The sequence below is a fragment of the Portunus trituberculatus genome, chromosome 50, assembly GCF_017591435.1.
Source record: "Portunus trituberculatus isolate SZX2019 chromosome 50, ASM1759143v1, whole genome shotgun sequence".
Classification (NCBI taxonomy): domain Eukaryota; kingdom Metazoa; phylum Arthropoda; class Malacostraca; order Decapoda; family Portunidae; genus Portunus; species Portunus trituberculatus.
This window is the reverse complement of record NC_059304.1, coordinates 14,911,393-14,933,892: the sequence shown is the minus strand read 5'-3', so window position 1 is coordinate 14,933,892 and position 22,500 is coordinate 14,911,393. Positions and strand designations below refer to the sequence as shown.

At 44.6% G+C, this 22,500-nt stretch overlaps 1 protein-coding gene, 1 long non-coding RNA gene and 1 other non-coding gene across 5 annotated transcripts in view; 2 read left to right on the top strand and 1 right to left on the bottom strand.

Annotated features, from left to right (window-relative positions):
- Positions 1-22,500, bottom strand: part of LOC123499517 — a 418,310-nt gene that overhangs the window by 133,083 nt on the left and 262,727 nt on the right. The window lies entirely within an intron of this gene.
- LOC123499520 overlaps positions 1-22,500 on the top strand; it is a 27,105-nt gene that overhangs the window by 4,272 nt on the left and 333 nt on the right. The window contains exons 2-3 of the long non-coding RNA XR_006673008.1: positions 10,094-10,369; positions 22,372-22,500. The exon at positions 22,372-22,500 is cut by the window's right edge and continues 333 nt beyond it. This is a non-coding gene — a long non-coding RNA (uncharacterized LOC123499520). The remainder of the gene's footprint in view (positions 1-10,093; positions 10,370-22,371) is intronic.
- On the top strand, positions 11,825-11,900 carry Trnan-guu. The gene has a single exon. It is a non-coding gene; the product is annotated as a tRNA-Asn (tRNA).

Sequence of the window (22,500 nt, the reverse complement as noted above, 5' to 3'; positions counted from 1 at the left end):
GAATCAATCCCTCCCTCCCTCCCTCCCTCTTTCCTGCTCCCTCTACGTAACAAAGCCTCTGTAAAAACGAGAAAAATATGCATGTTCAGGCCAGGCACCGACGGTCACGCTGACACGACCACCACCTCCACCACCACCACCACCACCACCACCGCCACACTCTTTGAATAATTCTGCGGTGGAAAAAAAAAGAGAGAGGAAAAAAAAAGAAAGCGCATAATTAGAGGCGGCAATAACACGCTCTCTGGTCTGCTCACTTATGCTTGTAGAGAGGAGTGTTATAATGGAGGCCGGGGCGACGACAAGGGGTGGGAAGAGAGGGGAGGGTTGAGGGAAGCGTTGAGGGGAGGGGAAAGGTGTACACGTATATATATGGAAAGGGGAGGAAGATAATCTGACGAGGGGAAGTAAAAAAGTGGTCAGGTGTATAAAGTGGAGACAGGTGTGATGGTTAAGTTGTTGTTGTTGTTGTTAGTGGTGGTGGTGATGGTGGTGGTGGTGGTGGTGGTGGTGGTGGTACTGGTGGTGGTGGTGGTGGTGGTGTGGTGTAACAAGCAAACACATACACTCACACACACACACACACACACACACACACACACACACACACACACACACACACACACACACACACACACACACACACACACACACACACGGAGAGATGGCGTAAGTATGAGTATGAAGTAAGAAACGAAAGACCCTGAGAGAGAGAGAGAGAGAGAGAGAGAGAGAGAGAGAGAGAGAGAGAGAGAGAGAGAGAGAGAGAGAGAGAGAGAGAGAGAGAGAGAGAGAGAGAGAGAGAGAGAGAGAGACACCAAACTCAAAACAGACAACCAAAAAAACAAAACATGAATAACTAAACATTCACACACACACACACACACACACACACACACACACACACACACACACACACACACACACACACACACACACACATACACACACAATTAAGGGTCACTGACTGGACAGGTAACACGGCTACGGTCAACAATGGAGGTGGGCGTTGGGAGGGCGTGGGCGTGATGGAGGGTAATGCTGCTCACCCTGCTTTGTCCGGCCCGCCCTCACGCCCGCGCTCCCACCCTCATGCACCGAGCACCCGCCCACCGTGACAGGTACATTCGTTCATTAACCTGTAGAAGTGACCTGTGGAGCTTTGACCTGCAGTATGCGTGTGACTGAGTGTGTGCAGGTGTGTGTGTAATTTCCATTGTGTGTGTACTGCGTGTGTGTGTGTACTGTGTGTGTGAGTGTGTGAGTGGATGGATGGGTGGGTGGGTAAATATGTAGGAAGTTCTGCGGTATGGCTTTGTGTGAATGTGAGTGTTTAGATAGTGTTATTATTGTTGTTGTTATCAGTATTATTATTATCATGATCATCACTATCATCCTTGTTGTTATTAGTATCATTATCATTATCTCTATCATCCTTTTTTATGCTCATGTTATTTTTTTCTTGCCATTATCTTGAACTAAAATAAGAAGTCAGCAAGAAAAAAGTGTAAATTTGTTCTAGATATGAGTAATTTTATATATATATATCACTTTTATGAGAGAGAGAGAGAGAGAGAGAGAGAGAGAGAGAGAGAGAGAGAGAGAGAGAGAGAGAGAGAGAGAGAGAGAGAGAGAGAGAGAGAGAGAGAGAGAGAGAGAGAGAGAGAGAGAGAGAGAGAGAGAGAGAGAGAGAGAGAGAGAGAGAGAGAGAGAGAGAGAGAGAGAGAGAGAGACACAAACATAACAAAACAAAACAAACTGCGCAGAGGAGGGGAAGAAAGATGAAGCTGAAAGAATTAGGAAAAAAAGCGAATTAAAACCACACACACACCTTCCTGTATAATTTTCCTCATTACAAAAACAAGATCAGTCTTCCTCCCTTCTCTCCCAACCAAAGCTTTCTCTGCCTCCAGCGTCTTTCCTTGCTCTCTCTCTCTCTCTCTCTCTCTCTCTCTCTCTCTCTCTCTCTCTCTCTCCCATTTTCTTTCCTCCCTTCTCTTCATCCTTACATCTTTCATTCAAACACCCTTCTCTTATTTTCCTACCTCCATAACATCAAATTTGAGGAAAAGGTCACAATTGGGAGGAATAGAGACCGACCTGTGTGTGACCTCTCCTCTCTCTCTCCCTTTCCTCTCCCTCCTCTCTCTTTCCCCCTTCTCTCTGTTTTTGCCCTACCTCCGTCACCCTTTCCTCTGCCTTCTCCCTCCCCTAAATAAGATTATCTCGCTTTGTTTATCGTCTTAGATTGCTTTGTTTTGTTCTCTGTTTTGATAGTGTGAAAAAGGTGTATGGTGAATGTATAGGGGCGAGGGAGAGGATGGGGAGGGGAGAAAGGGGGTATACACAGAGTAGTCGAGGTAAATATTATGGTTGTAAACTTATAATCTGCGTCCTGCTCCGCCTTTTGTTTACTCTGATGTCTCCTTGTTCATTTTTCGATGCCCTCCCCGTTCTCCTTCTCCTCTCCTCTCCTCCCTATGATTCTCGGTAGTGCGATCTTTTTCTTCCCTTTGGTTCATAAGGTTAGGTTTTTCTATCGTATGTGATTGTTTTCAGAGCACATATTTGTTATGCTAAGCCAGCCCTGCTCTGTCTGTTGTTGTCATTAGCTTTATCTCTCGTGTCCTTTATTTTGTCGTGTGTCTATCAAGTGAGACGTCCCCTTTCTCTTGTCTCTTGTCTCTTGTCTCTCTCTCTCTCTCTCTCTCTCTCTCTCTCTCTCTCTCTCTCTCTCTCTCATTTAACTTTGATTTTTCTTTCGTGATTTTCTTGTCTTGTATCTGTCATGTCAGTGTTACGTCCGTCTCTCTCTCTCTCTCTCTCTCTCTCTCTCTCTCTCTCTCTCTCTCTCTCTGAAACTCGATTATTTCTTTTCTGCCTGCTTCTTCGTCTGCACTGCGTCCCTCCCCAGCGCCAACTCTCTCTTTCTCTCTCTCTCTCTCTCTCTCTCTCTCTCTCTCTCTCTGGCACAGGTGATGGATGGCGTGTTGTGGGCAGCCAGGTAATAATAACCAAGTCACCTGTCAAGTGCCTGTTTACGGGAACTGGGTGAGAAAACAGGTATACTACACATCCTTACTGGCCCTTCTGCTCCATCACACCTTCCCCTTTCACCCTTCCATCCACCTGACTCTCTCCCCTCTCCCTCTCCTCTCCTCTCTCTTTTTCTCATCTTCACCTGTTTCTCACCTGTCTCCATCTTCTGCCTTCTCATCTCTTTTCTCCGTCCTGACCAGCACACACTTGCCTGCCAGTTAAGAAAGCATGCCTGGCGGGTGATAGAGGTGAGGGAGGGAAGGAGGGAAAGATGGAAGGAAAAGGAGGGAAGGAGGGGTTAAAGGTAAGAAGAAGGACAGGTGTGAGGAAGGGAAAACCCCCCAGGGTGATTAAGTGTTGAAATTACGATGGAAATAAATAAATGAAGGTAAGAAGAAAAAGGTTTTGGGTGAAATCATAAGGCGTGAAACGAGGAAGGTGTGGGGAGTGAGTAAAACAAGCACTAACCATCTCGGGATTTTTCATTTTAGTGTACGTGTGTATGTTGGGGTTTACACGAGAGAAGACACAGGAAGGGAAGATACACAAGGACACACACACACACACACACACACACACACACACACACACACACACACACACACACACACACACACACACACACACACACACTAAAGACAAAGCTATCGAGCCCCAAAAGGCGATACGGTGATAAGTCGTAAAATGATGGATAAAAATGAACAGGAAGCGTGCCATTGCATTTCCGACCAGAGAGAGAGAGAGAGAGAGAGAGAGAGAGAGAGAGAGAGAGAGAGAGAGAAGGGGGAGGGTTCGTCTGAAATATAACTTTATGGTGTGGTGTTGGAGAAAAAAAAAGTGTGGCATGAAAACAGGCGTGGCAGAGTTACCTGGTTACCTGGCTGGGTTGTGAGGTGAGTGAGGTAAGCAGGACATAAAAATGGGAGGAAGGGTAGGGAAAGAAACCAAAAGGAGGGAAGGACGAGGATGGGTGTTAGAACAGGAAGAAGAGAGAAAGAGGGAAGTGAAGATATGGTAGGAGAAGACTAAGGAGAAAAAGAAAAGGGAGGTAAATGGAAGAAAGGAATGAAATGAAGGAAAGATAACGAAGACATAAAAATGGAGGTAAAGAATGAATGTTAGAAGAGGAGAGAAAGAACGAAGGAAGGAAGATATAGTGGAAGAAAAAGAAAAAAGGAGATAAATTGAGGAAAGGAGTGAAGTGAAGGGCAAATGAAAAAGCGAAGAGAGAGAGAGAGAAAGAAGAAAAGAAGGAAGGAAAATATGGTGGAAGAAAAAGACAAAAAGGAAGATAAATTGAGGAAAGGAGTTAAATGAAGGGCAAATGAAAAAACCGAGGAGAAAAAAAGGCTGTATGTGTACTGGAAATGGGAAAAAATGAGAGAACGGACGTAGCAGAATTGTGTGATGGGAGCTTTAAATGATTGACTTTGAGGGAAGGGGAGGAGGAGAAGGGGATAGTGAAGGTCAAGAGAACTGAGAAGGGGTGGTGGTCAGTGTGGAGGGAAGATGGTAACAATATTGGTCACGGTCATCTGAGGTCACGCGCTATGTGGTCACTGTCACGGGTCACCTCAACGTATAAGAGAGAGAAAAAAAAAATACAAAAAAAAAAAAGCAAAAACGAGAACGGTATTAACGGTTCGTCACAGAAAATTGTATTAGCAGCGTGAAATAAAAGCAAAGGAAAAGAACTGAACACAAAACTAAGAAAGAGAAATAAAAAAACATACACTAATAAAAATGAATAAATAAAAAAAACTATAGTAATGGATTAAGCAAATAACAGTAACAAGACGAAGGAGAAGAACGAAAATACAATAAAAAAGCTTACTTGTAGAAATATGAAGGAGAATACAATAAAAAGCTTACGAGTTGAAATATGAAAGAAAAATTACAAGAAAAAGCTTACTAGTTGAAATATGAAGGAGAATACAATAAAAAAGCTTACGAGTTGAAATATGAAAGAAAAATTACAAGAAAAAAGCTTACTAGTTGAAATATGAAGGAGAATACAATAAAAAAGCTTACTACTTGAAATATTATACCACTTTTTCGTCCACTTTTTTTTTCATGTTTTAGTGCGGCAAGTTATGGCTCCTAAACCTTCACTTCTCGAGGCTTTTTTTTTTTTCATGAGCAAGGAGCGGCAGTAAAGACATGTGATTAGTAGTAGTGGTGGCGTCAGGTAGCCATCATAAAATATTACTCTGTCTCTCTCTCTCTCTCTCTCTCTCTCTCTCTCTCTCTCTCATGACCAACAGCAGTAGCATATGCATAAACAGTAGTGTAGTACTAGTAGTGGTAGTAGTAGTGGTAGGAGTGGTAGTGGTGGTGGTGGTAGTATTAGTAGCAGTAGTAGCAGCAGCAGTGGCAGTGGTGGTGGTGGCAGTGGTGGTGGTGCAGTTAGCAGCAGCAGTAGTGGTAGCAGTAGTAGCAGTAGCAGTGTAGCAGTAGAGTACAGTAGCAGTAGTACAGTAGTAGTAGTAGCAGTAGCAGTAGTAGCAGTAGTAGTAGTAGCAGTAGTAGCAGTAGCAGCAGTAGCAGTGGTAGCAGTAGCAGTAGTAGTAGTAGTAGCAGTGTAGTAGTAGTAGTAGTAGTAGTAGTAGTAGTAGTAGTAGTAGTAGTAGTAGTAGTAGTAGCAACCGTTGTTGTGGTAGCAGTCGTGGTGGTATTGGTATAATGGTGGTCATAGTGGTAGTCACGGTGGTGGTGGTGGTGGTGGTGGTAGTCATGGTGGTGGTGGTGGTGGTGGTGGTGGTGGTGGTAGTCATGGTGACCGTGGTGGTGGTGGTCTTTCCCCATCAAAATTCCCGGTCCGTGGAATCTATTATAACGCTTAGTGCCGCAAATTGTTTTCGCATGGTGAGAGGAACGCGGAATGTGGAAGGAAGGAGAGAGGGAGGGAAGGAGGGAAGGAGAGAAGGAGAGAAGGAGGGACGGAGGGACAAGGAAAGCCGAGAAGGTGAGAGGGAGAGGGAGAAAGAGAGAAGAAGGTAGAGAGGGAGAGAGGGATGCATAAAGAATGGATTTATGAAAGGAGGCACATATAAGCTGGAGAAAGTAGGCAGGGATCAGGTATACTACTACTACTACTACTACTACTACTACTACTACTACTACTACTACTACTACCACTACTATTACTACTACTACTACAACCTGGCTAACATGAAACACCAGACAGCGGACCTCTCATTTACATACTGCTACTTCTTTCATCCGGCGAGAAGCAGCAGGGTGGCAGTAACTTTGGCTCGGCAGCAGCCCGGCAGCAGGTGCGGAGAGGAAGGAGGAAGCAAAGGCACATGACACGTCTTATTGCAGCAGTGCATGAGGGGATGGGGAAGTTTCCAGCAATGCAAGTGTGTGTGTGTGTGTGTGTGTGTGTGTGTGTGTGTGTGTGTGTGTGTGTGTGTGTGTGTGTGTGTGTGTGTGTGTGTGTGTGTGTGTGTGTAAGTTCATCTCTCTATTCCAATGTGTTTCTACTGACAATACTTCCTTTGCTGTTGTAACTACTACTTCTTTTTTTATGCAAGATGGAAAGCGGCCAAGGGCAACAAAAAAAAAAAAAAGCCCACTGGAAGTGCAGTTAATCAAAAGCCTGGGACATATGTCTTGAAACCTCTCTCTTAAAAGCATAAGTATTACTACTACTACTACTACTACTACTACTACTACTACTACTACTACTACCATAGCTCCTTCTGCCATCAATATCAACACCAACTTCAGCATAATCATAATCACAACTGTTACTGAATCGATATTTGGAAGCACGCCTCCTCATCGTCCTCCTCCTCCTCCTCCTCCTCCTCTTTCTCCTCTTCTCCTCCTCTTCCTCATATTCTTCTTAATATTGGAGTTACTATCGCTAAACTGACTGGCAGAGAGAGAGAGAGAGAGAGAGAGAGAGAGAGAGAGAGAGAGAGAGAGAGAGAGAGAGAGAGAGAGAGAGAGAGAGAGAGAGAGAGAGAGAGAGAGAGAGAGAGAGAGAGAGAGAGAGAGAGAGAGAGAGAGAGAGAGAGAGAGAGAGAGAGAGAGAGAGAGAGAGAGAGAGAGAGAGAGAGAGAGAGAGAGAGAGAGAGAGAGAGAGAGAGAGAGAGAGTGGTATAGAACATTGTCTCACGAAAGACTTATGAGCTGAACTTAATTTCCTCTTTAATAATTATGGGAAGCGATCTCTTACACACACACACACACACACACACACACACACACACACACACACACACGTTTGTATTATAACGGCTAAGATGGCTATCCAATTTACTTCCTGCCTTTCTGTCTGTCTGTGTGCCTGTCTCTTTTCTCTTCCGGTCTCTCCCTCCCTCCCTCTCTTTCTTTTTCTTTTTTTCTCTGTAACTTCCTACTTCCGGTTCTCTCACCTTTGTGACTCGCCATAATGACTGGCTCGCGTGATGCTTGTTCCTCTCTCTCTCTCTCTCTCTCTCTCTCTCTCTCTCTCTCTCTCTCTCTCTCTCTCTCTCTCTCTCTCTCTCTCTCTCTCTCTCTCTCTCTCTCTCTCTCTCTCTCTCTCTCTCTCTCTCTCTCTCTCTCTCTCTCTCTGTGTGTGTGTGTGTGTGTGTGTGTGTGTGTGTGTGTGTCTGTCTCTTACCACACCAACGTTCTACAAACCTCTCATTCTCTCCTCTCCTCTCCTCTCCTCTCCTCTCCTCTCTCTCTCTCTCTCTCTCTCTCTCTCTCTCTCTCTCTCTCTCTCTCTCTCTCTCTCTCTCTCTCTCTCTCTCATTCTCCCTCCATCCCTCCCATTTTCATTCTCTTCCATTCATTAATACACTCATTCATTCATCCATTCGTTCCCTCACAGGTGTTTCTTCTCATTATACCCCAAATGTGTTGATGCTGCAGGTGTGTGTGTGTGTGTGTGTGTGTGTGTGTGTGTGTGTGTGTGTGTGTGTGTGTGTGTGTGCGGGAGGGTGTGTCAGGATGCTCCCCACATGCAACAGGTGAAAAGACCAGGGAGGATGCTAAGGGCGTGACAGGCATGATGGGAAATGACAGGTGTGATCGTGCGTATATGTTATTTGAGCCAACAATGGAAGACAGTCATGTAAGTTTTAAAGCAGATTGGCCTAAGCTGACATTATGATAGGTCTGCTCCATGTTGTTCTACAGAGAGAGAGAGAGAGAGAGAGAGAGAGAGAGAGAGAGAGAGAGAGAGAGAGAGAGAGAGAGAGAGAGAGAGAGAGAGAGAGAGAGAGAGAGAGAGAGAGAGAGAGAGAGAGAGAGAGAGAGAGAGAGAGAGAGAGAGAGAGAGAGAGAGAGAGAGAGAGAGAGAGAGAGAGAGAGAGAGAGAGAGAGAGAGAGAGAGAGAGAGAGAGAGAGAGAGAGAGAGAGAGAGAGAGAGAGAGAGAGAGAGATAGAGAGAGAGACATATTGACAGTAACGGATGGAGAGAGGGAGAAAAGACAGTATGGATGAAGAGGAGAAACAGACACATGGACACACACACACACACACACACACACACACACACACACACACACACACACACACACACACACACACACACACACACACACACACAGCATCACTTTTGACAATTGCTTTACGGACGATAAATTCGATTGATAAAACTCCTCACAAAGTGGTATACAAATCGGACCCACGAGGGAGAAAAAAGACAAAAAAGACACAGAAACGGCATAAAAATAAGCAGACACATCCCCTCGCCAGGCCTCACTACGGTGCTCATTTGCAATAACTCATCACTTACACACAGGAAGAGGGAGAGAGAGAGAGAAAAAAAAAATAGGGAAGAAAGAAACACACCAAACATGGATATTTTCAGCTTTCATCAGTTTTTGATTATGGCGATTTTCCTAATGTGGATACTCCCCTCCTTCTCTCCTCTTCCCCATCCCATTCCTCCTCCTCCTCCTCCTCCTCCTCCTCCTCCTCCTCCTCCTCTACTACTCCCCATCCTGGAACCATGACTATTCTGGCGACCTGGTGCAGCTAAATCTTTGCAAAAACTGCGAACTGTTATGCCAACTTCCGCGTATTCCGAGTGTGTATTGTATCGGTCTCGTATTTCCTCCCCACTATATTGTTTTGTTAGTGGTAAACCTCTTTTCCTTTGTATTACCTGTGATTACTAATTGTGTGAAGAGAGTGGTCAAGGTAAAGGAAATATAAATGGTGAAGAAAGTCTTGACGCTCTCTTGAAACAGTCGAAGGTATGAAGGGAAGAATGAAAGAAGGAAAGCTTAGACTTATAAAAAAAAATCAGTCAATCAATAAAAAGATAGATCAATCCAAATATCTCCTTAAAATTCCTGCTTTGCTTTCCTGGAGGACATGGAAGTGGTGCCGAGCGAGGTGAAAAAAAAAGAATAAAATATAGCCTAAATACAAAATAATATCCGGATGCATACAATGATGTAGAGAGAGAGAGAGAGAGAGAGAGAGAGAGAGAGAGAGAGAGAGAGAGAGAGAGAGAGAGAGAGAGAGAGAGAGAGAGAGAGAGAGAGAGAGAGAGAGAGAGAGAGAGAGAGAGAGAGAGAGAGAGAGAGAGAGAGAGAGAGAGAGAGAGAGAGAGAGAGAGAGAGAGAGAGAGAGAGAGAGAGAGAGAGAGAGAGAGAGGAAAAAACCACACACAGAACGTTTTTTTATATAAATTAACTAATACAGGGAAGACTTAAAGGAAGATAACAATTTCAACACAAGGGGTGGAGGAGGCTGGTGAAAAAAGATAAGTTGAGTGACCCCATACTCTGAGTGGGAAAAACTGAAGTATTACAAAAACTCCTCATGGTAGTGTCTCTCTATGCTGTCAGTCTATCAGTCTCTCAGCTCTCTGTCTCTCTCTCTCTCTCTCTCTCTCTCTCTCTCTCTCTCTCTCTCTCTTTCTCTATGCTGTCAGTTTATCAGTCTTTCTCTACGCTGTCAATTAATTTTTATACTGTCAATGTATCAGTTTCTCTCTCTCTCTCTCTCTCTCTCTCTCTCTCTCTCTCTCTCTCTCTCTCTCTCTCTCTCTATGCTGTCATTTTATCAGTCTCTTTCACAACTAACGTTCTCTCCTCAGGTGGCAGAGCGGAAGTGAGAGGGAGAGGGAGAGGCAGGCACGTTACCTTGCTTTAACTTGAGCTGTACGTGACTGAAGTCGTCTGTGACCTCGAGGTGGGGTGTGTGGCCGGCACGTCGACGGCAAGGTAGTGTTATCCCACGTATCTGCTGGCGCAATGCTGTGGTATCTTCACCTCTACTCCATGAATCACGACCATGACTCACTTCACTCTCCCTCGCAGACAAGCCACTCACTCGTTCGTCTCTCCTTTACCCGCCATCCCATCACGTGTAGGTAAGACAACCAAGACATTTATCCCTTTCTCTTGGCTAATTTTATTGGACCTATACGGGGACTGGGAAGTAAGTGGGCCTTTTTATTTATTTATTTTTGTTGTTTTTGGAATGTTGTCCACTCTTACATGAAAAATAAAGAAAATTCGTTGCCCTACTCAAGTGTTGATGTTCCTTAAAAGTTACTGGTACTCATGATACACACCATCCACGTAGCTGTGAGTCAGTGGCCGCTATTCAAAACTCATTTTCATTCACTAACACAATCATGAATCATATACGCGCAGGCGCACCCAGCGAGGCACGCACGAGCACACACACACACACACACACACACACACACACACACACACACACACACACACACACACACACACACACACACACACACACACACACACACACACACACACACATACAGCTACGATGCATAATCTCCGACACAAAATGATTTTCTGTCATTCGTTATCGCGTCCACCTACCTCACTAAATCTTGCATGAATGATACTCTACACACACACACAGACACACACACACACACACACACACACACACACACACACACACACACACACACACACACACACACACACACACACACACACACACACACACGTACACACACACACACACATGTAAGAGGTAACCGGTTCTTAATTAAACCTGACGTGAAGGTTATCACTGACAGAATAATCTCACTAACACATCTGTTTCTCCCACTTACAACCTCTTCATGGCAAACAACAAGGGCTCGAGTTACGTAAGCTACGGAACATACATAAAGATCAACCTCTCCTTAACCCTTCGCCCTGCCCACCGCCTCGTAAAAAAAGGGATACCTGGTCAAGCGATAAATATTTCTTTTCGTGGCGGGTTTTCTCCTGTTTACAATGTGATCACGTTGGTTCTTGTTGTGCTTTTCACGCTTCAAACTTCCCCATCAGTAATAAAAAAATGAGTTCAACATCAACAAAAATAGCCTAATACTACTGCTACTGCTACTACTACTATATACCATTACTATTGAAACACCAACCACCACTACCACCACCACCACCACCACTATCAAATCACCTCCACCTCCACCATCGCAAACGTCAGCGCCACCTCCACCGCCACCTTTATCTGCGGGGCCAAGGTTCACTCGGAGCCGGATGGGAACGAATGAATGACACGTGCCGTCAGGTGGGCCGGTAGACATGAAGACAGGTAGATTGACAGAGAAACAGATGGAGGTAGATAAGTGTAGAGTTAGCTGAGGTGGTGGTGGTAATGAGAGAAGAAGAAGAAGAAGAAGAAGAAGAAGAAGAAGAAGAAGAAGAAGAAGAAGAAGAAGAAGAAGAAGAAGAAGAAGAAGAAGAAGAAGAAGAAGAAGAAGAAGAAGAAGAAGAAGAAGAAGAAGAAGAAATGATGATGATGAAAAGCATAGAAATGGTCAAATAAACTGAATCACCAAGCCTCCGTGGCACAATCGGTTAGCGCGTTCGGCTGTTAACCGAAAGGTTGGTGGTTCGAGCCACCCGGGGCGTGCTATCGTCGAGTGGCGTAAAATCCCCTGACTGTCGCCTGATACCCTCTGTACCCGTGATTGTGACGTGATTAATTAAGTGGTGCACCGGCGAGACACACAGACCTTCAAGAAGCACGAGTACACACAAGTACCTTCACGCAGGCACAGGATGAACTCAAACACAAGCACACGTGACCATAAATGTAATAAAGGTAATTTCTGTACCTTTAAGTCATCGGTCTACACTATTACTGAGAGCATCGATATTTATTTAGGTGTTGAAGTAGGTATTTGTAGAAGCATTTTTTGTTGGTAGGGAGGAGAAGGGATGCTTATTCAGGATAGTTTATATTTTAATTTGTTTATTTACCTTTATATATTTCAGTCTTTCGTTAGTTTCATTCATAGACTAGTTTGATATTCCTTTAATTATCAAAATAAATACTTCTGAGTTAATGGCCCGTATTCAGAAACGCTTTGCTCTCTCACCACGACTATTTTCGAGGGCCACATAGATGATCAGCGGGGTTTTCAATAATGTTTCTCCAGCTAACAATGTAGAAATTTTGTCACTCTCCTTCTAGAACCATAAAAAAACACCTTTAAAAAAAACTCGTGTAAATCTAAATAAAGCCTTTTGAAATAGTGAAAGTGACCCGCAGATGTGTTTGAGAATACGAACTAATATGTCAAGGAATAGAATAGAAATCGTACATCAATATAGCAAGCACCATTCACTCACAGTCACACACAAGTAAAACAGAATACCCAATGTACACTAAACTCTACGGGGGGCGCATGTCTCGTTTCACTAACAGCAGGGCGCCGCCACCTGTTTGCTGTGTACAGAAGGCTTGATCAGCGGCTGTAGTGAACCAATCAGCGTCACTCATCGTCAGCCAACAGCCAGCTTCAACCAATCAGGACAGAGAATTTCCTCGTTATTCCATTATGACGCAATTATTGACGTCACGGTTCATTTACTGACGCAACTGTGGTGGTGGTGGTGGTGGTGGTGAGTCACTGGCTGTGTTGACATGTTGACTCAAACACGTCACTCCCGACTCAGCCTGAGCAAAGCCAGTCACGTGTCTCGGGTCATTACTCGTCTAATGGTCCCTGAGAAGCTTTCGTGTGTGTTGTTTTTGCTATTATCTTTGTTTTCTCTTTCAGGGACAGAGAGAAGTGCTGATGAGTCTTGTTCCTGGTTCTTCTTGTTCGCCTTCCCACAAACTCTCCCCCCCCTCTCTCTCTCTCTCTCTCTCTCTCTCTCTCTCTCTCTCTCTCTCTCTCTCTCTCTCTCTCTCTCTCTCTCTCTCTCACGCTAATTCATATGCTGGTATGTGTATGAGTAATGGTTTTAATGAAGACTAATGGCTGTAGTAGTAGTAGTAGTAGTAGTAGTAGTAGTGGTAGTAGTAGTAGTAGTAGTAGTGGTAGTAGTGGTGGTGGTGGTGGTAGTGGTGGTGGTGGTGCAGCAGTGTGGTAGTGGTGGTGGCAGGGTGGTAGTGTGCAGTGGTGGTGGTGGTAGCAGTGGTGGTAGTGGTGGTGGTGCTGGTGGTGGTGCAGTGGTGCAGTGGTGTGGTGGTGGTGGTGGTGGTGGTGGTGGTGGTGGTGGTGGTGGTGCAGCAGTGGTAGCAGTAGTGGCAGCAGTGGTGGTGTGGTGACAGCAGTGGTGGTTGAAGAAATGGTTTACATCAGTAGCAGCAGCAACAACAACTTTAGTAGTGGTAGTAGTAGTAGTAGTAGTAGTAGTAGTAGTAGTAGTAGTAGTAGTAGTAGTAGTAGAAGTAATAGTAATTGTAGTAGTAGTAGTAGAAGTAAAAATAGTTGTACGAGTATCAATACCAACATCAAATGGAATATTAAGTGGTGGGGGTCAAGCTTAATAAAAAATAATTGTTCCTATCTAGCTTGTTGGGACAGCAAGCTGCTTAGTGAGGAGGAGGAGGAGGAGGAGGAGGAGGAGGAGGAGGAGGAGGAGGAGGAGGAGTTATGTAAGTTGGATATCATAGTAGTGTTAGGGGTAATGATAGTGGTGGTAGGGCTAAGCAAAGCAAGGCAAGATTAGGATTAGTAAAAGGATGGGATGCGGGAGGGTGTGTGGAGATGATGCCAGCGTGGGAGGTAACGGAGTCCTAACATCGTGACAGTGGTGGTGGTGGTGGTGGTGGTGGTGGTGGTGGTGGTGGGAAGGTTGAAGGGGAGAAGAGCGAAGTAATGCAAGACTATTATCTGCCAGGGAAGGAAGTGGGTCAGGGATGAGAAAGGAAGGACGAGAGAGGAGAGCGAAGAAAACGGAAAGAGGCCGATGAAAAGAGTGAAAGATTACGGAGAAATAATGAAATATGACAGGAAATATTGTATTGGTGATGGCGTAATGGGGCACAAACACAGCCATACCTTTTTTTTTCTCTTGGATTTTTGTTTTTCACTTATGATGAAATGCATTATTATTATTATTATTATTATTATTACTTTTATTATCATCATTATTACTATTACTGCTACTACGTACTACTACTAATACTATAATGACCACAACCTCTCCCACCACCACCACTCTACGACAACTACCACCACCCAACACTAGCAATTTTATATTACCAGCGCCCTAAATAAATGCATCCACCTACTCCTGTTCCTCCTTCAGCTCTTTCCCACCTCCACCACCTCCACCTCCTCCCCACCTTCCCACCTCACCTCCTCAGCGTGGACGTGGCGCAGACCGATGCTCACTTATCTTGCAACACGATCCCAACATCCGGGACCCTCAACCCCCTTTCTTCTCCCTTTGTGGCCCCCTTTCCCTTCCACCTCCTCTATGCCCCTTCCCTCTTCTCTCTACCTCCCTTTCACATCATCCCCTCCCCTTTCTTCGCCTTCACGTATATTCCCTATGTTCTTGAAGGGGAAAACTGAGAGGCTGCATTGGAGGGGGTTGAAAGGGAAGGGCAGGAAAGCACAGAGGAGAGGGTGAAGGGGAGGGATGAGGGAGAGGTGAAGGTCGAGAGACTGGAGTGTGTATGTGAAACTGTGTATAAACTAAGAGGGATGTGTGTGTGTGTGTGTGTGTGTGTGTGTATTACAGCCTTTTGTTGTGCTGAGAAGACAACCAGGCCACGGAGAGAGAGAGAGAGAGAGAGAGAGAGAGAGAGAGAGAGAGAGAGAGAGAGAGAGAGAGAGAGAGAGAGAGAGAGAGAGAGAGAGAGAGAGAGAGAGAGAGAGAGAGAGAGAGAGAGAGAGAGAGAGAGAGAGAGAGAGAGAGAGAGAGAGAGAGAGAGAGAGAGAGAGAGAGAGAGAGAGAGAGAGAGAGAGAGAGAGAGAGAGAGAGAGAGAGAGAGAGAGAGAGAGAGAGAGAGAGTGTGTGTGTATTTCGTAATGCCAAATTTTAACCATATCTTACTCACTTATATATTTACCCCTCCCTCTCCGTCTCCCACTCCCGCCCTCCCTCGGCACCAACACACAAGGAGACATGCGGGTTCTCAAGAGGAATGAACCAGCTGCTGACAAGGACCTTTAAGTTTCTACCCTACCCTCGCCTCGCATCACGCCAGCTGCCCACAACTCCACAACGACTATACCACCACCACACCACCTGACCCCAACCAACAAACTCTCTCTCTCTCTCTCTCTCTCTGCTGCTTCACCTCATCCTTCAACGCCCACACAGACATACAGACAAGCATTCATTCACGAATTTACCCATACACACTCCCATATTCATATTCATTCACTGTTACTTGAAAAAAAAGATTGCTACTGTATATAGTTTACGTGTACACAATGTCATTCATACAGCCACACACTAACACCCTAATCCACTTATCCATCCTGACACCCACATCCATTCACTCCCTACTCCCCTCTCGAAATTGCTAAATAAACCTTGCCTAGTATTCCTAAACGTCTCGGCGCCTTCTCTTGATTAGTTTTGAAAGGTTGTAGTGGTTGTTTGTTGCTCGAGTTTTCATGTGTGTGTTTTTAAGTGATTATTTAGTGTTATTCTGTGTCATCAGTGAGAACATGATAATAAAGAGATCCTGATGAAAACTTTAAGGTATTAGTCACGATATATATTTGTGAGAACCTGGTAGCTTGTCATATCTGTGCCTTTTGTGAACAGGTCTAATGAGCGTTCTTAGTGATCAGTAATGCTAGATCTAACACTATTTATACCTACAGTTTTACATTAATTCATATACACATACAGTACTTGCATCCTACCTACAGCTTCACACATACGCGTGTATTCATTTACACGCCCTATTCCTTCATCAAATCACAATCACTTCTTACCATCATCTATACCTACAGTTTTATATTCAATTCTACATACAGTACTTACATCCCACCTACAGCTTCACACATACCCATCTATTAATTTACACTCTCAATTCCTTCATCACATACTAACCTAACCTAACTTAACCTAACCCAGTTCCTTCATCACACACTAACCTAACCTAACTTAGCCTAACCTAACCTTACTTACATAATACCAACCTATATTTACTCCTAATACACAACCACCATCCACTTACCAATACTTTCCTTCATCACACACACACACACACACACACACACACACACACACACACACTGCTTTCCCTCACTCACCACCACCACCACCACCACAGCACTTCAGGTCCTCACAGCCAATAGAGCTCGAGTCAGCGGGGCAGTGGCTTGACCCTCGCTCAGTTAGATTTTGATTCTTTTTAATGTAGCTCAACTTGAGGTTCAGATTACCTTGAGTAGCCCGTCATGAATGTAACTCAGGATTGGGAGGGGGAAGGGTTGGTGGAGGTGACGGTGGGACGAAGGGGAGGTGCTGGGAGATATGTGTGTGGGTGGGTGGTGGAGGAGGAGGAGGAGGAGGAGGCCATTCTTTCCTTAACTGGCATGTCTTGAATTACCATCGTGCTAAATTTAGATAAGACCAGATTTGAGAGAGACAGGAAAAAAAAGTCACGTATTTTTATCCATTCTTGATTTGACTTGTAGTTTTATGAATGAACGAGAGAGAGAGAGAGAGAGAGAGAGAGAGAGAGAGAGAGAGAGAGAGAGAGAGAGAGAGAGAGAGAGAGAGAGAGAGAGAGAGAGAGAGAGAGAGAGAGAGAGAGAGAGAGAGAGAGAGAGAGAGAGAGAGAGAGAGAGAGAGAGAGAGAGAGAGAGAGAGAAAGTGTGTGTGTGTGTGTGTGTGTGTGTGTGTGTGTGTGTGTGTGTGTTGACAGGCTCGTGCTTGCGTGTGCCTCCACAGGACTTTGCTCGTTAAGACAATTACGTGACAGTTCGCACACAGCAGCACGCGCACAAACACACGCACCCACTTATCAAATATCAGCCATGAGTCATGAAGTGCGGTCAAGAGGGCTAATGAGTCAAGGTGCTCCAAGGTAATCAATGAATCACGACAGGTACGATCACGACAGGTAAGGAGCAAGTTTTGAGCAAGACTCTTACACGAAAACAATAATTAGCTAACACGAAGGCAACTGTTTCTGTCATATTTCTGTTTCCCTTATATATTTCAAGACGCAATATCACGACCCCCTTTGTACAAATATTACGTACTTAAAGACATGCCAGACACAAGAAAAGGAGACAAACAAAAACTATTCTCTATCTATCTACCATTAGTCATCACCATACCTGACTCACTATCGTCCTCCCTTACGCAACTATTTATTCAGTCTACCTTTTTTTCACCCATGTAAAAAAAAAAAAAATTACCACAAACTACAACACTTAAATGGTTCACCTAATTAATTTTCTGCTCTTCCAAAATTATCAGAAATACATTCCAACCAGTTTCTTTATATTGATTCATACTCGTGAAAAATGATGAGAGAGAGAGAGAGAGAGAGAGAGAGAGAGAGAGAGAGAGAGAGAGAGAGAGAGAGAGAGAGAGAGAGAGAGAGAGAGAGAGAGAGAGAGAGATAAGAGATAAGAGTCACCCGCTGGCTGTCATTCATTCACTAAATTCTCGAACTGTTGATAAGGTGAAGTACAGTTACATATCACACCCTACACTGCGTTGTTTGGTGCCCTTGAGTGTGTAAACAAGTCATTCAGGTCTTGCAGTGAGGGTCGCCACCACCACCACCACCATCACCACCACCACCACAAGGACAAGATTATTGGCCTTTGCTTCCTGGCGGACATTTGATGGAACAATTCCTTGGCTTATATTTCATGGCTGTTATCTATTAAGTGAAGAGGAATTGCAATGAGCGTGGAAGGAGACAAGGACAAATAATTTCTGCCTAACACAGTATTGAGACTAAAAGGCTCTTACTATAAGAACTCCACGTTTGTCACTACATCGTCCAAATTCATCACCAATACTAATGATAATAATGATAATGATGATAGTAATGATAGTAATATGAATCATCTTCCGTCTCGGCCCCTCTGCTTCTTTTTCCATATCTCCTCTCGTACCCATTAAGTACGTTTCATCAAACTCTTCAAGTTTTTCCACGTCCCTCGCGTGATAACATCTGGACCCGTCAGTGCATTGATTTCTTTGTCCTTCCGTCTGTCTGTCTGTCTGTCCAGTCTCTCTCTCTCTCTCTCTCTCTCTCTGGTCTATAACACGGTGGTAACGACCTTGTCTGTCCCTTGCCAGGCTGAGATTCACGCCCAGCTTAGGTTACTCAAAGTTGTCAGTGATGAGCGAGCATTTGAGCATAGGGCTGGTGCGCGTGGTGCGTGGAAGGTCGCGTCCCTAACAACAGAGCAGACTGCGAGCGCTGCACATGAGCTCCAAACTGTCCCTATAAGGTGATAATAAGTAATAAACACGACTCCAATATGTGGTCTTTAAAGCTGTACACACACACACACACACACACACACACACACACACACACACACACACACACACACACACACACACACACACACACACACACGTTTACTATCTAACATTTCCTTGTCTTCATGCATATATAAAAGGCAACTTATCTACTGAGTTCTTGATACAATTATCACATGAGGCTTGTACATAGATAAGGGTAAGTGCTTAAATCCAAGTCCTGAACATGTCTAGATATGGAGTGTCCGCCCACATTCGCGTGCAGATATCAGCTGTGTACGATTCATCTTATTTTTTTTATCTTTTTTTCTCATATTAGTGCTTCCTCCTGCTTGCTACCTGATCACATCGGCATATTTAGCTCCTCGTATCAAATTTCTCGCTAGTCTGGTAAACACTGGATTTCCTGCCTGCTTCTGTATTCCAACTTCCTATGACTTGCCTTCATTTAAGAGGAAGGTTACAAGACATTTATCCTTTTTCTTTTTTTGGCTAACTCTCTTAAATCTGCAAAGGAACTGACGAATAAGAAGGGTATTTTTTTTATTATTTGTTGTCCTTGGCCAGCTTTCCTTCTCACCATAAAAAAAAAAGTCACAGCTGTTGCATCCTTACATGGGCCACAATGCACAGTTCCCCAGGTCACGCTACAAACTCAATTGGACTCGATCTAGCCACGACCTTTACCGCAAATGGGAGCACAATTCCCCGCGTCCATCATCCACAACACATCCACTTCTTCCACACCATTTCCACGTCCCTACAAGTACTCTTCCCCTTTCCTGCGTCGCCTCCTCTACAGTCTGAAAGCGCGATTTTGTACGTCCATCATCCACACACATCCATTCCCTCCACCCCATCGCTGCTTCCCTCCTCCCTCTTTCTCCTCCATCTACTCATCATAACACATAACCCTCACACCCCGTTCCACGCCCACGCCCAGGAGGTTAAGAAGGGCCTCGTAACCTCTCTTTCTTTCAGTCTTTCTCTCTCTCTCTCTCCCTCCTGTATCTTCATTATCTTGTTTTGACCCGTGGACTCTTCATTCCCTCCTCCACCTCTGGCTGACCTCGCTCCACTCCCACCTCCACCCCAACCTCCACTACTGCTCGTCCCTGGGAAGATCTCTGTTATCTGTCACCTCCGTGTGTGTGTGTGTGTGTGTGTGTTAGGAGAGTATATAAATCTATACATGTTATGCGTTTTTTTTTGCCATCTGCGCCTCTATTTTATTTCATTCTCTTTCTTTTCTTCTCTCTCTCTCTCTTTTCTTTTCCAGTACGAATAAGACTAAAAGAACGAAGTGAATAAATACTTGGAGAAACGAATAAGTAAATGAAAGGTAGAATATAGGCAAAAATGATTAAACGAGAAAAAAACGAAAACACACACACACACACACACACACACACACACACACACACACACACACACACACACACACACACACACACACACACACACAACGGTCATTAAATAAATCACTAGTTGTTCCTGTGCAACCCACAATGTTCATACCTGAGTGAACATCAACGACCTTATTGATATAATGGTCGTGGGTACCTAAAGCTTGCCTCACTAACCTGCCTCACTCACCTTCACCTTACCTTGCCTCACCTGTATAGCCATTCACCTTTACTCAGCCATCCCCTCCCTCACTCACCGTTCCCTGACGCCGCCAATTAACACCTCTCTTACCTAATCTTCGTGGGCAATACGAGGAACATGAGTCACACACACCTGTTAATACATTTCCAGCTTCCTGTTACCTGCCAGCCTCTCATTCCTTCCAAGTATAGTAAGCCTCGTATCCAGCACTCTCTCCCCCTCTCTACGCCCTCACCTGAACCTCCTACCCCGTCCATGCGATCAATTAAGCTTATCTGAAGGTCCAGGTGCGTTATCTACACTCCTTATCTCTGGTCTCTCAGGCGTGTGCTCCCTTCTTATCACTAGATCCTGCCATCTTATCGCTCTCTCTCTCTCTCTCTCTCTCTCTCTCTCTCTCTCTCTCTCTCTCTCTCTCTCTCTTTCTAGCGCCTTATTTGTCCGTTGTTTGTCTGGTGTCTTGTGTTGGCGCAGGGAAGTGGTTGTCGCGTGTTCCTTTAAGGCGGTGTGGTAATGGATGTTTTGTTCCTGCCGCGGTAAAGCGACTGGAAGAGGAAGCTTGTTCAAGGCGCCGCTGCAGGTGTCGAGACGTGTTACCTGCGCCTCTGCTGCGGTGGGCTGCTTGTCCCTTACTGACGCTGGCATGCATAAATACATAAAAAGTGCGCGCTCGTACGTACTAACACACACTCACACACACGCACACACACACACACACACACACACACACACACACACACACACACACGCACGCATACACTCACTCACTTACCAGGCTGACATCCGCTTAATTGAACGAGGTAGACATCTCTTCACAAGCAGTCTCTCACATCTCAGCCGGATATGCCTCGCGTGTAGCTGACACCGGAGCTGCGAGACATTCTTACACGCGTCACACAAATGAAGTCAGACACACGCCAAGGTGTTTATTTTACGAGTCAAGTGTATGTATGGCAAGGCAAGATTTCTCCTCGGGTTCTCGGCTTGTGCTGCGCCATATTAATACAGGATTTGATTCATGCCTTGAGAGTAACGAGTCGAGAAAATGCTATACCTTATTGTTAGATGGGTTTAAATTCTTGTCTGATGAAATAAAAATAGCGTGGTGTCATAGCAATTCACGCAGATTTCTTTAATTTCATATTGAGAGTAACTAAATCAAACCAAGTCATAACACTGATTAAATTCCATGAAGGGTCGTAGAATAATGCTACATAGGAAAGACCTCTGTTTATATGTTACCGTAAAGTACACCATGGACTCGGAAATACCCTGAGAAATATCAATAAAAAAGGAAATGCATATAGGAGACACGTAAGTCAATGAAAATAAAAAATGTGGCGTGCCTGAAGATAAGGAACACACATGCGGAAGGAGAGCCAGAGGGGAAATGCTTGTCTGTGACGCCCGGCTGCTCGTCTGCGTGGCGCCTCGGAGAGTGACACACACACACATACACATACACACACACACACACACACACACACACACACACACACACACACAAGAAGGAACAGGATCCAAAACAAGTACACGAGGAAAATGTGAGTCAGTTATGCAAAGTAATGGAAATTCTCTCACTTGATGCAAATAAACACGTCACACCAGGTTGGTAATTACTTCTGAACTGCCATTTCTGTCTTGTTATATTCTCTTGGCTTTTCTTCTTCCTCTTCCACGTACTTTAATTGACTGCTGTTCCTGTAGATATCAACGTCATCCTCACATTATTCTCTTTCACACACTATTATCTTCCATTCCCTTTTACGTCTTCTCTTCTTGACACCTTTCTTATATATTTACCGTCTTTAAAATCATCATCCCTTGTCCTTTTTACTCCTCCTTTATCACAAACTTTCCCCTTTAATCAACATACCACCTAACAAATATTCATGTAACACTATTAACTTATCATCATCTTTTCCGCCCGTCTCTTCCTTATCCACATGCTCCTCCTCCTCCTCCTCTTCCTCCTCCTGCATACATTTTTTTCCCATTATAATTATTTACCATCTCGAGACTACCTAACCTGTTGCCTGTTATCTCTTATCGCATCAAGGACGACCTCAGCCTTTGCCTCCGCCCACCTGCACCAATACATCACCTCAGGAATGTCTCCACGAAGGGGGGAAGAAGGGGGAAGGGCTTTTAACGCACGAGAAGGAGGAGTAAGAGGATGAGAAAGAGG